Source organism: Vanessa cardui, chromosome 21, assembly GCF_905220365.1.
Source record: "Vanessa cardui chromosome 21, ilVanCard2.1, whole genome shotgun sequence".
NCBI lineage: Eukaryota > Metazoa > Arthropoda > Insecta > Lepidoptera > Nymphalidae > Vanessa > Vanessa cardui.
In genome coordinates this window covers 2,469,867-2,486,286 of record NC_061143.1, presented here as the reverse complement: position 1 = coordinate 2,486,286, position 16,420 = coordinate 2,469,867, and the positions used below count along the sequence as shown (strand labels likewise).

General features: G+C 32.4%; 1 protein-coding gene across 1 annotated transcript in view; it reads right to left on the bottom strand.

Moving 5' to 3' along the window:
- LOC124538722 (atrial natriuretic peptide receptor 1) overlaps positions 1 to 16,420 on the bottom strand; it is a 355,202-nt gene that overhangs the window by 239,528 nt on the left and 99,254 nt on the right. The gene's annotated exons all lie outside the window — the stretch shown is intronic.

The following is a 16,420-nucleotide window of genomic DNA, read 5'->3' as shown; positions in this document are numbered from 1 at the left end:
TCAAAATGTTACCGATTTACCTTGTTTTTTATTATTGGTGTACAATAAAGAGTATTTATTATTATTATTATTAAAATCTCCTGAATACCTTCACGTATCACTTTCGTCGTACCTTCGAATAATGATAGTGAATGAATACAGAATGCCATATAACCCACGCAGTTGCCAAATCATTGAAGACATTAGCACACGTTACCGAAATCGGTTAGGATGATATCATCAATATTTTAATTGATGCCATAAGAGGTAAATGAAAAATAAGATTAAGTTATAGTTAATAATGGATCCCTTTATTACTATCATCTTTACAATAATAGTTAAACCTGCAATGGTTTTTTTTATTTTCAATAAACAAATTCTGTAGACAAATTTAGGACCATGTAAGACCATACAATATATTGTTTTGTTTTAGCTAATACACATAACGTTTCAGCTTATCAACTAAATTGAAACTCTCATTGGTAAGAATCAAAAAATTGAATCAAAATGGATCCTATATTCCTTACTTATGGAGTGATTGACTCCCCAAGAAATTACTGTCTCCCTTTGTCATGATTGGATGATCGTGATAAAACACTTATGTCACTCCGAAACGAAAAAGTATTTCCATAGAAAGTTTCATCCAAATCGTTTCATTGATTTAAGTGTGAAGAGATGTGAAGCATTTTGAGATAGCCCTGTTGTTACAACGCGTGCATCTTAACCGATGATTACGGATTCAAACTAAAAGAAGCATTACAGAATTTTCACGTGCTTAATTTGTGTTTATAACTCATCTCGTGCTCAGCAGTGAAGGAAACATCGAGAGGAACCTTGCATGAGTCTAATTTGAACGAAATTCTGCTACATGTATTCACCAACCCTCATTGGAACAGCATGGTAGAATATGCTTCCAACCCTCCCTCAAAGGGAGAAGAGGTCTTAGCACAACATGTGGGAAATTTACAGGCTGTCAATGTAATGTAATGTAATACAAATGAATTCCTTATTAGTAATGTCCTTAGTAAGCAGTAAGTTCGTATAAAACTGCCAAAGGTTTAATGATGTTTAAACAAAGAGGATTGGAATTAAAAGCCTCAATACTTTAGTGTCTCTGTTTTTAATTGCCATTGCCAAGTCGTAATCTCGTCGTTTAAAAGACTTTCATTTTCTTGGTGAAGACGGTTGCATCTTCCCAAGTATATATTTAGTACATTTGTCTCTATATAGCGATATTGCCAAGCATATCTGGGAAGTTTTATCCTTGAACTGTATCATGAGCATCACTATCTTGCTTGTAATCTATCTGTTCTATATATAGTGTATGGTGTTATATTTGACCATAAGTTGTGCCCGCAACCTTGTACGCGTTTGAATATAACAAAAAAAAATATTGTAGCCTAAGTTATTCCCTATTATATAAGTTTTCTGACAGCGAAAGTCCCTTCAAAATCTGTCCAACCGTTCCAGAGATTTGCCGGAACAAACAGACAGAAAGACCGACAAAAATTGTAAAAAATGTTATTTTGGTATATGTACGAATAAATACATATGCATTGAGCAAAAAAGGGCTATTTTAATATTACAAACTATACAGACACAAAATACATATATAAGTATACAACATTAATTTACTTTTTTTTCGGTTGAATATACATTGCGATTTCTTAACGCTCTAAATTTAATTTAATCCTGTGATATCAAAAGTTCCTCGAATAAAATATATTTTGAGTTTTTAGTTGCATTTTTTTTAATTATACAGCGCATTAAAATTTATGAACGATGTTGCCAGGTGTCAAATAGTGGGTAAGGTTAGTAAAAAAGTATGTTATTTAATTTTTTTGGTAAAGATTAGTATTCCTTTATTAAAAAAATAAGTTTTTAAATTTTAATAAAATATAATTATGAAAATCCTTTTTTTAATTAGGAGTTTAAAAACATTAATTACAAGCTAATTGCTACTGCAGAGATTCAAACGAAAATAAATTTTACAAGAAAAAGTTTAGTATTGAATCTAAGTTTATTTCGGAGTACTTTAAAGATATGATTACGTTAATTTATCATAGCAAAGGAATTCTTTCGTGAAAATTATTATGAAGTTTGTGATATTTCAAAAAGCTCTCTTAAAATTAATTCAATATTATTTTCTTTTTCAGTGTTAGTGGTTGACAAGAAAACGTAATTTTTTTTAGTTTAATTGGACTTGGTGGTCCGGCTTTCGAGATGGCCCAAGAACGCGTGCATCGTTTTTTTTTTTTATTCCTTTATAATTCTTGCATATTTTTGTTTATATTTTAAAGATTTATTAATGTAGGAGTGTAATGTTTTGTAATTTGAAATGTAAAATGTAAACGCCTGTAGTGGTGTATCACACCGTACATGAATTTATTCTTGCTTTTTCTTAATGTTTTGTGAATATGCCGATGGTGTTTCGAAAACTATAAATAAATAAATAAATAAATAAATCTTAACCGATGAATGCGGGTCCAAACTGATTCATGTGCTTAAGTTGTCTTTATAATTCATTTCGTTTGTTTTCCTTCGTGAGGAAACCTGCATGTGACAAATTTCATAGAAATTCTGCCACATGTGTATTCCACCAACCCGCATTGGAACAGCGTGGTGGAATATGTTCCAAACCTTCTCCTCAAAGGGAGAGGAGGCCTTTAGCCCAGCAGTGGGAATTCACAGGCTGTTGTTGTTGTTATTGTTGATCCGGCTTTGTGTAAGCTTCATCCCCACAGTTTAGCTTGATTTACATGAATATGCAAAACTAATCTATATTAATATCATACATTTGAAATTATCTCTGTCTGTCTGTATGCCGCTCTTTCACGCAAACTCGAACTTTAAAAAAGGACATAAGCTTCTTGGTGGTAGGGCTTTGTGCAAGCTCGCCTGGGTAGGTACTACCACTCATCAGATATTCCACCGCTAAACAACAGTACGCAGTATTGTTGTGTTCCGGTTTGAAGGGTGAGTGAGCCAGTGTAACTACAGGCACAAGGGACATAGCATCTTAGTTCCCAAGGTTGGTGGCACATTGACGATGTAAGGAATAGTTAATATTTCTTACAGCGTCATTGTCTATGAGTGATGGTGACCACTTACCATCAGGTGGCGGATGACTACTAGTTCTATATAAGTTAATCTCTCTTAGACGAGGGCGACTCGTTGTATATATATAGCAGTATCGTATATATAGAATACAATACTGCTATGTTTTTAAACTTAACGTCAAAGTGATGTATTGAGCTTTTAAACGAATTTTATAATATTCCACCTTTCCAAAATGTTCAAAATATAATTAAGTTTACTCTACTGCTCTTAAAATTAAATTATTTTATTTATATTACATATTCGATAAAATTTGCCGGAAATCCTTTCAAATATTTCGATGTTATTTGACATATTTCCTAAAGGCTAAGAGCTAGCGACTGCATATTTTTAACAAATTCGTTTTACTTACTGTGACGTCACAGTACATTTACTACAATACGGTATATATTCCACTAAAATATTGATTTATTTGTTAACAGATACACACTCCGTAAAGATCATCGTACTTCCTTGAACAAGACTATTTGCTATAAGAAAATTCCTCAAATTCTTTAAGATTTACCCATAAATAAATTTAAATATAATTTCAGGAAATCTTTAATTAATCTTTTTTATCTTTATATAGTAAACAAAGTCGCTTTCTCTGTCCCTATATCCCTATGTATGATTAAATCTACGCAACGAATTTCGATGCGGTTTTTTTAATTAATAGATTGATTCGAGAGGAAGGTTTTCGTATGTTACAAATGGACAATATAGTAAAGAAACGCTGATAATTTTAGAAGTTTTTAATGTGATGTCGTAAATAAACATATTCTTTGCACGCAAGCGAAGCCGGGTTGAGTCAATAGTACTAGATAAAACAGATGATAAAAAGGTATTCAACTAATAATTAGTTGTATAAAAAAGTACTCGTATATTTCCAAGCGGAATGTAAAATATCATATTTGCTGCATTAATGTATTTAATTTATTTATTATAAGAATAAAGTAACTACTGAGTTTCTTGCTGGTTATTCACAGTTGAACCTACATTTTGAAAAGACGTAGCCTTGAATTTTATTTAATCCTGTAAAATGGGGCTTCAAAAGTGTCCGCAAGGAGGCACTTAAAGGCACTTAAAGTATGTAGTGATTTGATTTAAATAATAGATTTCTTGGCTATTACAGCTATATTCCTATTCTACCAGTAACTTAGTATATAAAGTTATACGCTATAAGTACTGTATGGAATAGCCTTGTGTGTAATTTTATAATTGAAAAATCTGTCATATCTGCAATGAACATACTAAGAAAACCTTCGCCAGTTTTCAAATATATTCCTTTATCAAGTCGTAAACGCTTAGTACCTTTTGAATCCAAACACCAAATCATTGCGACGTAATATTTCATTCTCGATCGGTAAAGATTATCGCTCATACTGATCACACGAAAATAGATCTTAAGGTGACGAATCTCTTCTAACCCCGATTGTTCTTTAGAGGCTTGGACTTGTATCGTATGTGAAGTAGTCACTTTGCCTTATCATTAGTCATATTACTAGATCTTTCTTAAGTTTGTTCCGCATTGTTTATGATAAATAGATCTACAACTAAAACCACAGATCTAAGAAGACAATCAGTCATTCGAAATTCCTTAAATCTCATTGTACTGTAATTATGACAAACTGTAATCCACAATTTATACAGTACATTATGTACTACATATTATGAATCTAGCGACTCGCCCCAGATTTTTACAGGTGCAATACTGATACTAAATATAACAAAATTTGTTAATTTACGACATCAAATTAGAAACTCCTAAAATGATGTTTCTTTACTATCTATATTGTCTATGTATATACAAAATCCATCCTCTCGAATCACTGTATCCATTAAAAAACCGCATCAAAATCAGTTACGTAATTTTTTAATGCGGTTTTCAATAATGGTCGGTGTGATGAATCAGAAAGTTTTAGTGATGTGTGTTTACTTAGTGGTAGGGCTTTGAACCATCTGGGTAGGTATCACCCACTCATCAGATATTCTACCTCAAAACGGCAGTACTCAGTATTCTTTAATACCGGTTTGAATGGTAAGTGAGCCAGTGTAACTAGAGGCACAAGGGACACGACATCTCAGTTACCTAGGTCTGTTGCGCATTTGTGACTGAAATGGTTAATATTATTTACAGTGCGATTGTCTATGGGCGGTCGGCTATTAGCTCGTTCGCCTAAAAAGATTATTTATTAAGATTGAATGTTAAATTATTATGAAGATGGGTTGGGAAAAAAGTTGTGGTATTCTAGTTATTTCTCGGGCATCTGTTAGTATAGAGATGATTATTATGATTTAAATTGATTATAAATTATGCTAAAGCTGATCTGGTAGTTTATTTCAATTTTGTAACCCCTATTAGAGTTAGACAGGTTTTTTTTAAATTAATTATCGTAAGACGTGAGTAGTTAGACAAGACGTAGGGGACCCCTTAAAAATATATCCGACCTCTTTCGAATGAAAGAAAAAAGAAAGTTTTTTTTTCTGTGAATAACTTCAGATAATATAAGCCTTTACATATCAACGGATCGCCAATATTGGCTTAGGACGTATATCAGATGAGTATTATTGAAGTAGTTTCTATTTATATTGCATATATTCTATTATAAAATATATTATTGAAATATGAATTACTCGCGATCCGCCCCGGCTTCGCACGGGCGCAACGCTGGTACTAAATATACCACAGACTGTCTACAGAATGTCTATCATCGTTGACTTTATTGAAGACTTTTGTAAGATACACAATACTGTATTACATTATTTTAATTTATCTCGGAGATGGCCCAGTGGTTAGAACCGACGATTGCGGGTTCAAACTCAGGCAAGCACCACTATTTATATGTGCTTAATTTGTGTTTATAATTCATTTCGTGCTCGGTGGTGAAATATATTCAGTAGTGGAATATATTCCAAACCCTCTCCTTAATGAAAGTGGAGGCTTTATCCCAGCAGTGGGAAATTTACAGGCTGTTACTTTTTACTTTACTCATTTATCTCGTAGGGTTCAGCCAGGTTTTGCAATTAAGTGCAAAATATGTGTTTATTTACAATGTAACTTCAGAAACCCTAATATTAGACTACCTCCGTGGCCGAGTAGTGTGTACACCAGTTTTCATGGGTACGCCACTCTGAAGTTTCGGGTTCCAACCTTGTGCCAAAAGACCGACAGCAACATCATCTTATCAAACTAAAAATTTATTAAAGTAATAACCAAATAATAAAGTAACTTTTAAATGTTATATAATAAAGGCTCTTTTATTTTAATTTTTAATTAACATTAATATTTTTTTTTTTGTAAATAAATAATGAAAAGTAACCACATGTTACTTTAGAATACTTTGCTCCCTGTAGGGGGTAAATTACATTTACGTGACTTTTATCATCGCCTTAATATTACGACGGTAATAAAAGACGAGTATTAGTATTATATATGCCATTAAATTCGCGTTGCAATAAAATGATCGTATATATAAATATTTATATGTATATTTAGTTCAATAAAAGAATAAGATTGATGATACCAAATAATCTTTTGAATTCCATAATTAAATTAAAGATTGAAAAACAAAATCAACCTCTACACGAGTACAGTATAGTAGTATTAATAAAGAAAATGTGAAGTGCGCTGAGGAAGTAAATATTATAGTAGTCGTATTAACTTATAAGTAGCTATATCATATATGATAAATATGAACAAATAGCTAGACCGCAGCTATACTTGTGCCAAATGAATACAACTTTATAATACATGAAGTTTCATTCCGAATTTTACCCCCTCGAGGGATGAATAAAAAAATTCTGATTCCTTTATCGTCCTTTTAAATGGTTTAGGCGGGAAGATAAAAGAAGCAGTTACTTTCGTCATTTTTAATATCAGTAGGGATCTAAATTAGATTTGTTTCAACAGGTATACATTTTTAATATATAGACTTTTAATACATTTAAATATAATAATCAAAGCAAAAAAAATATATATTATTTATTGAAGGTGTCTTAGCGTCACTTGGCAAATTGCCACTTGATGGTGAGTCAGACTACCGTCCATAGACATTGGTGTACATCACCAAAGGGCCACTAACCTTGGCGAATAAGGGACACACGAATAATAAATATCGCTTTTTGGGGGTGGAATATCTGATCTTGGATAAATTTATATCAAGCTTTCATCTGACACTTGTAGGTATGATAATAACTCCAAACAGTAGCACTGCAGCATCAAGCATGTCCCGAGCAAAGCGTCTTTGACACTTTATGCTATATGTATTTATATGCTGTTAATTTAAACGTATTCTTCAGTATATTATGTTTATTAATACTGATAATCCAAAATCTAAGGTAAATAATTACCATATTAATACATTCATAAATCAATTGTATCTTTTAGTGATAGAAATGAATGAAAGAGATAGAGATATTGGTCTAAATAATCGGAACGATGAATTCAACATGTAATCAACTCTCAATAATGAAATGGCGAGCGATAATGTTGAACTTTAGGCAGCAAATACGACACATTAACATGTGATCACATAGTTTATTGAGTCCTTGTATGTCTTCTGAACAAATGGATACATAATCGGAATTGAATCGAAGTTGAATCGTGTACGTTCGTGTATTGAATGATATTAGAATTAAGATGAAAATGGTTATTTATCAACGAAAGTTGAAAATAATACTTAATTTATTTAAAAATCCATGGTTAAAAATTCATTTTTTTAAACGTTTGTCACGTGACACAAAATGCTCCTGATTGGCCGTGCTTATGATGAAGTCACTTGCTTGTTAACCTTGCTTGTCTACTATAATGTACCACATATTAAAATACAGGCAAGTGACGTCACCGACCTCATTCAAGCACCATATTGTCCAAGTAGCGTTTTCGCGCGCGTGAAAGTGACGAAAAGGCATAAAGATATTTTGGAAAATAACTCATGCCTTCTATTCTGCAAAACTGTCAATAATAATTTTAATGGCATAAGTAGATTAGCCCCCAACATTACAAAAAAAATATTAATAATAGTAGTGTGTGTAATCGTATAATGTACACACACTAACTCATTTGTATACATGCACGTGACGTATACAGTGTACGAATTTATCTGTAACCGCAGATTGAAAACGTCGGAAACAGTGGGCTTGTTAAACCACATCGTTTTTGGTGATTATTTGAATGTAATCAAATCAAAATGTACTTTATTCAAGTAGGCTTTTACAAGCACTTTTGAATTATCATTTAACAATAACATTATGTGAAGCTACCACCGGTAGATTCCGCAGGTAGATTCTAACAAATATAGCCGTCTAGAAACTTAGTAGTTTAGTCAGTTTATTTAAGAATACAGTTTTGTTAGCTAAATGCAATTATAATCATATATGTATTTTTATCCTAAATGAAAACCGTTTTTGAGACAAAAAAAATGTCTTGCTTCAAACTATACTAGACTGTTTATTATAAATAATGTATCACGCCAAATTTATTTATCCGTTCTATGACTCTACTATTATTCCAATAACTCTACTGGACGTCACGGTCGCCATGCTACTGGACACTACTTATCTTACATATTTTCAGTGCACTTGGTGCTGGTACAAACTTTGCCAGTTTCGTAATCCAGTGGAACAGCAATACGATGCGACTGAAGACAATTGGCTCAAGACAAACAATTGGTTTGGTTTGTAGGTCAAGGAAAGTTTGTCTCTGCTGATTTCAGAAATTTGGTACTGCTGACAATTTCTAGAGATAAAATGAGAATTTCGGGATTCGAGTAAAGGATCTTCGGATCTGCATACAAGGTAACCATTACATCAATCATCCAATTTAAGAACACATAAAGTTACAACCAAAACAAAATAATGGTATGAAGAAACCATAATAAGACTTGGAAAAAATATTATGAAATTAATAGCAAATTAAAGCATGAAATCAAATATATAAATAATTAAAATCATTAATCCATTTAAACTAGTTCGTTGAACAATCAACTTGATTTATCATGAAATAGATAAGATTAGCGAATACTTAGAAGCCTCTAGTGTGATCAATAATAATCATAGATTTTTGACAATATATAAGCAAGCAAAACGCCATCTTGAATAAAGATTTTAACTTTGATATACAACCATAGGCATACGTGTTATATCAATTTAATATATTGAAACGGCGAACGATGACAAATATATGAATTCATTCAAATCGTCATTAAAATGGTATCAAGTGTTCCTGATAACATTTTAATGATGATGCGTCAATCGCTTCTAAGCGCCCTGTATTCAAAAACATAGAATACATTGAAAAATAAACCTTATCCCAATACATTTTAGGTGCAATTCACGGCTAATGATTATATAAATAATTGAATAAGCCAATCAAGGGAAAATTCATCAGATTTAATCTATTACTTTATAGATACGCTGACTGTTTGTAACGATTTATACGGAACCATCAGTAATCAAAATACATATATAAATGGAAGCATTTCCAAATATTACCGAAATGGACTTGTCAAATTCAGCGGATAGGTTGTCATTCCACGATCTAATAACGTACGGCTATAATTATTCATGTTTACTTTTGACGGATTCCTTCATAAATTCCCTGTACTGACAACAATACGATTATAAGTAATATTTACAAATATATCAAGTAAATGCTGACATTTATATAAAGTATTAATGTCCTATGCGGATATATAATGTATTTTTATTAGATATTTGATTTATTTATTCGGACAATCGGATCAACAGTTTTAAACAATAAAGGTTTCAATCCGGGGACACTTAAGTCAATGTGAATTTAAGTAAGTACTTTCCTATGTTCGTCTCGATAGTATGTTTCGTCTTGTTTTCGATTTTAATTTTGCAGGTTAAATCGATGTATTTATTTTTATTATGTGGAATCTATTATACTGTTTGTCTCACCTCATTGGACTTAAAAATCACAGAATATAACGATCACGAGGAAATCCTCTAAACAAATGTCAGTTACTATGGTAGCTTCACTTAAAATAGTCCTTAAATGACGAATCAAAAGTGCTTCTAAAAGCCTGCTTGAATTAAGTATATTTTAATTTGATTTGATATAGCCGATGTCAGAAGTTAACCGTTTACTTTGGAGATATACAACACGCACAATTTTTATCTCCTCTCGAGGTATAATCACGCCAATGGGACCCCAATTTTCTTCACAATTTAAGTAATAGCCCGCATTAAAGTTACTAAAAATCCAAGTCGTTTACAGGCCGAACTATCTATATCTATATAGTTATATAGAGTGTTATAATAGGTAGAAGTTGGACTTTTGCAATGCACCTGGCATGCTCACTTCGGCTCGAGTAGTTTGCTTTTGAGCCAGAGCGAAAATGCGAATCATCCAGCGGATAATAGCAGGAATACTAGACTATTCGCATACATGTATAACACTGCATTGCTCATAAATTAGAAATACTGCGCTGAACATATATTTCATACATCCTTGGCTGTGTTCCTAATTTATCAGTATATTATTAAGTGTACTAAAAAAAGTCATACGAGTATGATCATAAACCTTATGGGATTTAATTTCTTGATATAATATTTACAAATGGTGCAATTAAATTATATAATATGAGAAATCCCTTGTACTTGATCTGAATGATTTAAAGGATTTACTTACTATTTTTTTTTTACATAAATAACTGACCTAATTGATTGGTACAACATCGTGTGTAATTTTTTTTATGATATAGGTGGCTAACGAGCAGTAGGATCAACTGATGGAAAGTGACTACCACCGCCCATGGACATCTGCAACACCATGGGGATCTGCAGTTTGTATGGAATTCGTCTTCTTTCGATGTTTAAAATGAGGTAATCGGTGTTTTTCAATCAGTCGCTCGAGCTTAAATAACCCATGAAAGGGTTAATTATAGAATAAAAAATATACGTACCCCAATGTAAAATAAGGGCACGGACAGTACAGGTTACCAAAATACTTTGATACTTAAGATAAATTGGGTTGTTTCTGAATAATATATCCGACGGGACATCCCACCGGGTACACAGTATCACATAGATATATAACATAAAATATAGTTATTATTTTTATACATACATGTATAAATGTTGTAACAAAAGAAAAGATCATTCCTTACTATTATAATTTGTTAAAATTATTAAAAATAGAAAGCATTCAAAGAAAGAAAGCAAGCAAAAACGTTGGAAAACCTATCAAATCTTGGGAGAGTTATAATTAACATTACGTCTGTAACTACCCTGGCTCACTCGCCCTTCGAACCGGAATTTAATAATACTAAGTATTGCTGCTTGACGAAAGAATATACGTGGAGTGGGTGGTACCTGGACAAACAACCTACCACCAAGTGCCCAGTCAGAAAAATGATACTTTGTATTGATTTTCAGCCCCTACTACACCCTTATCGAAGTCAATTTAATCAAGGGACATAATATATTTCATAGTTCTCATAAACTAAGTAAGTTACATTTTACAGATTCTATTTATATGGAAAAAAAAAGAAATCAACAGCAGTTGATTCATAAATGGTTCAGAAATACCCATTACATAAGTTTCCAAATTTTAATGCTCATTTCACGGCATATTAGAATATGATGAATGAACTTTTCGAACCGTAAGTAACTTCGGGTAAGTACAGTATACCTTTACTCTATAGCTAGCTCTTTCGAACATGAAAATCGCCTTAATAAAATAATACGAGTATTTTGATTCTTGAGCTTTGAGAGAATATTTACATATCTTACCCTCCTCTGATTTGGGGTCATTTCAGCTCATTTTACCGTCTCAGCTCATTTTATTCAGACCTTAGATAACCCGAACAAATGGGTGCATTAACTTATCAAACGTTTCTTGATCACATGAGGGGTTGGGAAATCTTGTAAGGCTCTATGTGAAATGGAATAAATCAAATTGTTAGAAGGGAATTGATCAATCTGGCCCTATTATGGAATTCAGAAGGCAAAAATGTTGAACAATAATGAATTTAATTTTTTTATTGTATAATAAATTGCCAGCCAGTTTTTTTTTCTAGTAAATGTCTGCTAGAATAATTAAAAATGCTATGTTTATTTGTAATAAAACTATTTTAATTGAAAAAATTGTTAATTCCACATTCTTATTTTAAAATAATGTGAACGCTTCGATTCATTCAATATAAATTTGAATGCTGTATGAATGTTTTATAATAATTATTTTATATAATTGAACCTAGTAAAATTCGCATCAACTCAGTTCCTTTTTTTAATTTATTTTTTGATGATAGTTTTAGTTAGGTACAATAGTGATAAAGGTTTATGTGTAACAAAGTTTTATAAATATCGCGATACCAAAGCAAGTTCAGCTAATCTGTGATATATTGACGGTACTAAGCCCGTAATAGGTATGAATGTGAGGTAGACTCACTGCTGTAAATATACAACATAAATATCAGCACCAACATTATAAATGCGAAAGTACTTTCCGTGTGTCTTGACCACTAGTCATTTGCTTTTCCAAGCCCAAACCACACAACCAAATTTAATAAAATTTGGTATAAAATAAGTTCACTCCAGGGAAGCGACTTTGTTTATAGCCAACCAATGTGATGCCAAGTCCAAGCGACGTCAAAGGCGTCTCGTTTATGATTATGACAAAAGTTTATCTATTTACACATAAGATAAATGCACGATTACTTTTCTTAAACAAGGACATGTGTCATTGGAAATATCTAATTATATCTACATACATATTAAACAAAGACCTAGCCGCGTCTGTCTGTCTGTATTTTCGAGATAGACTCTAATAATACTGAACGGATTTTAATGCGGTTTTTACTAATAGATACAGAACCTTATAAGGAAGGTTTAGGTATATAATTTATTAAGGTTTTTGTGTGAGTATCTTGAAATTGAAACGACAATTGTTAAACATTTCAGATAGCCGCTAGTATACTATAATTTGAGAATTTTCATTTATAGTTTATGCAAATAATCGATTAAGGAGAATTTCTGGGGAAGTTCTATGAACTTACTCTATCTATTATTGTTATGGTATATCGTAGATAGCTTAAAGCAACGTTAAGTTTTGTGCTATTCAGGATATAGCAACAATCTATAATTTCCTATAACAACTTTGTTGGATGAACTAGCGGCCCGATCCTGCTTCGCACGGGCGTACATAAGATTTTTTTTTTATATTTTTAACTTTTATTTACATATTTTTGTTATTTTATTAAATATATTGAAATATCTTTATAATTGATATGAAAACCTCCCGACATGTTTAATAATTCTATTTCAAGTTGTTCACATCTTAATAAATTATATAACCAAACCTAACCTAAACCTTTCTCATGTATCACTTTGTTAGTGAAAACCGCATGAAAATCTATTCAGTAGTTTTGGAGTTTATCGCTAACGTACAGACAGACGCGGCCAAGATACTTTGTTCTATAATATGTAGTGATTACATGTAATATTACTTGCCAATGTGTATACCAGAGTAGTGCAGTAGAGTTTCCACTATACTAAGAGCTTAGTAAAAAACCTGCGTATACTTTCGATTCGTTGTAAGTACCATATTAAGGATTTCATCCCACCGATTTAAAATCTGATATGAAATAAATAAATAATAAATAAATATGAGACAACATCACATACATTACTCTGATCTCAATGTAAGTAGCTAATAGGTTAAGCACTAGTGTTATGGACAATCAGAAGTAACGACGGTACCACAAACACTCAGATCCAAGACAACATAGAAAACTAATGATAATCTACATTGATTCAGTCGGGAATCGAACCCTCGGACCTCGTAGTGGCATACCCATGAAAACCGGTGTATACACCACTCGACCACGGAGGTCGTCAAAAGACAAGGATGTACCAAGAAACATATCTTGGAAAACTATGTTTGAAGTGTAAAGGCAACTATTCTTTTCTTGACAGAATCTTCTACTATACAGTAGCTTTGAGAGGTACTATTCTATACAGTGTCGTGTTAAAATGTAGCTGAGATCAATAATGGCAGAGAACCTTTTAAACGGCCTGTGTGTGCTTAGTACACACCGAACAATGGTACAAGAATATAAGGATAAAATTGAAAGTGAAGTGCCGGAACGGTTTTTTGAAGAGCCTCGCAGACTTGTCAAACACAGAGACACAAGTGACACAGTTCTTATAAAATAAATCTGTCTCCGAGTTATATGTTCTTCTTTCTTTACTCTGTTCCAGAACTTGAACATGTACCTGAATATTATTGCCTTTTCTCGATATGATCAAGCAAATAAACAACAACAATAACAGCCTATAAATTTCCCACTACTGGTCTAAGGCCTGTCCCTTTGAGGGGAAGGTTTGGGACGGGTTGGTGGAACACACATATAGCAGAATTTCCATGAAATATGATACGTGCAGATGTTGATGATTGTCTCAAGATGTTTTCCTTCACCGCCGAGCAGGAAATGTATTATAAATACCTATTAAGCACATGAATATAACAGTGGTGCTTGCCTGAACCCGCAATCATCGGTTAAGATGCGTGCTTTCTAACGACTGGGCCTTGGCAACAAACTTGGCTCTTAAATAAAATAAACAACATATTAATAAAATTATTTGTGGATCTGTATAGTATAGTACAGTGACGCTCTATATTTTCAGTGGATGAGAAATTTGAAAGAGAATTCTAATAAAATTAAATTTACTTTATGTTATCAATCAATCATAATTATTTCAAATAATTAGAGATAATTAATAGAAACGTCAAAATTCTCATGATTAGACAATCAACGGAAGGATTATAATTAATCCTTATATTTAATATCATTATAATCGCAGGGTTTAAATCATTATACGTGACTTTTAAATAGTTGTTTGTTCACGTGTTATGACGGAGATACAGATAAATTTATTTATAGATGTTTATATATAACCCTAAAATAGAAATTATAAAATGGTGATGATCTCTGGGCAGATTTTGCTCATGGCGGTCAATCTCAAGTGAGTTCAGTCTATAACTTTACAGGACATGCATTACAGTCTTCACCATAGGGTACAATGGACATGAGCCCAGAACCAACAATTTATTTCATATTTTTGTGTTTACGTTAACTATTATATTTTCGAAGTTTCCATATTTTTTAAGAAATAACTAATATATTTATTAAAAAGCAAAAAAAATTGGAAAGCTATAGACGTGCTCTTCACTATAGAAGTAGATATATTATAGCCATAAGATTATACATCCAATCAAGCTTACGAATGTATAATAATTAACCGTTTATTTGAAACTATACTTAAGGTCTGATTATAAGCAAATTATTTTAGATGCTCGTAAATATCTACCAAAAGCGCCCTAAGGGCAGAGTGCCCAAGGACCATATCATCAAAAAAATAGCATGGTGTACAAGTGTATACAAAAATAGGGATACCCTCGAGAATCAAACACGATCGGAAAGAATTCTCGCTCAAGACCATGATATATGATCGTTCTATTCGTGGTAGGGGAGTTTACGATCCTACATGTGATGTAACATTTATAATATGAAAATATTATTAATGCCCATAATCTCAAACAATCCATACAATCATTGGCGACATAATCTGTGCCCTCGTTATACTTAACACGTCACTCACAAAACCGAAGTCAGATTACCTTCAATTTAACGTATTCTCGTATTTAGAAATCATGTCAAAATTTTCACTACTTTGACTGAATATAATATGTGTTCATTATTTCTATATAAGGATGTTATTAATGTTAGAATCATCAGATTTTATATTTCAACAATATTTCCATTAAAATCTTGTCAATATTACAAATGAGAATGTTTTGATGAATGAATGGAATAAAAATGACATTTATCAACAACAACAACAACAGCCTGTAAATTCCCACTGCTGGGCTAAAGGCCTCCTCTCCCTTTGAGGAGAAGGTTTGGAACATATTCCACCACGCTGTTCCAATGCGGGTTGGTGGAATGCACATGTGGCAGAATTTCTATGAAATTTGTCACATGCAGGTTTCCTCACGATGTTTTCCTTCACCGCTGAGCACGAGATGAATTATAAAGACAAATTAAGCACATGAAACAGCGGTGCTTGCCTGGGTTTGAACCCGCAATCATCGGTTAAGATGCACGCGTTCTAACCAGTGGGCCATCTCGGCTCTCTTTTTTACATTTATCACTTATATTATTATCTACAAGAGCACAGAGACTTTTTTCTAATACCCATAATACAAGAGGGGACACCGACATTAGAAATTAATGTTACTCAGAAAATAAAAAATTCGCTAATTTTGCTAACGATACTTACACACGCAGTGACGTCAGAGAATTAGTAACGGATAATA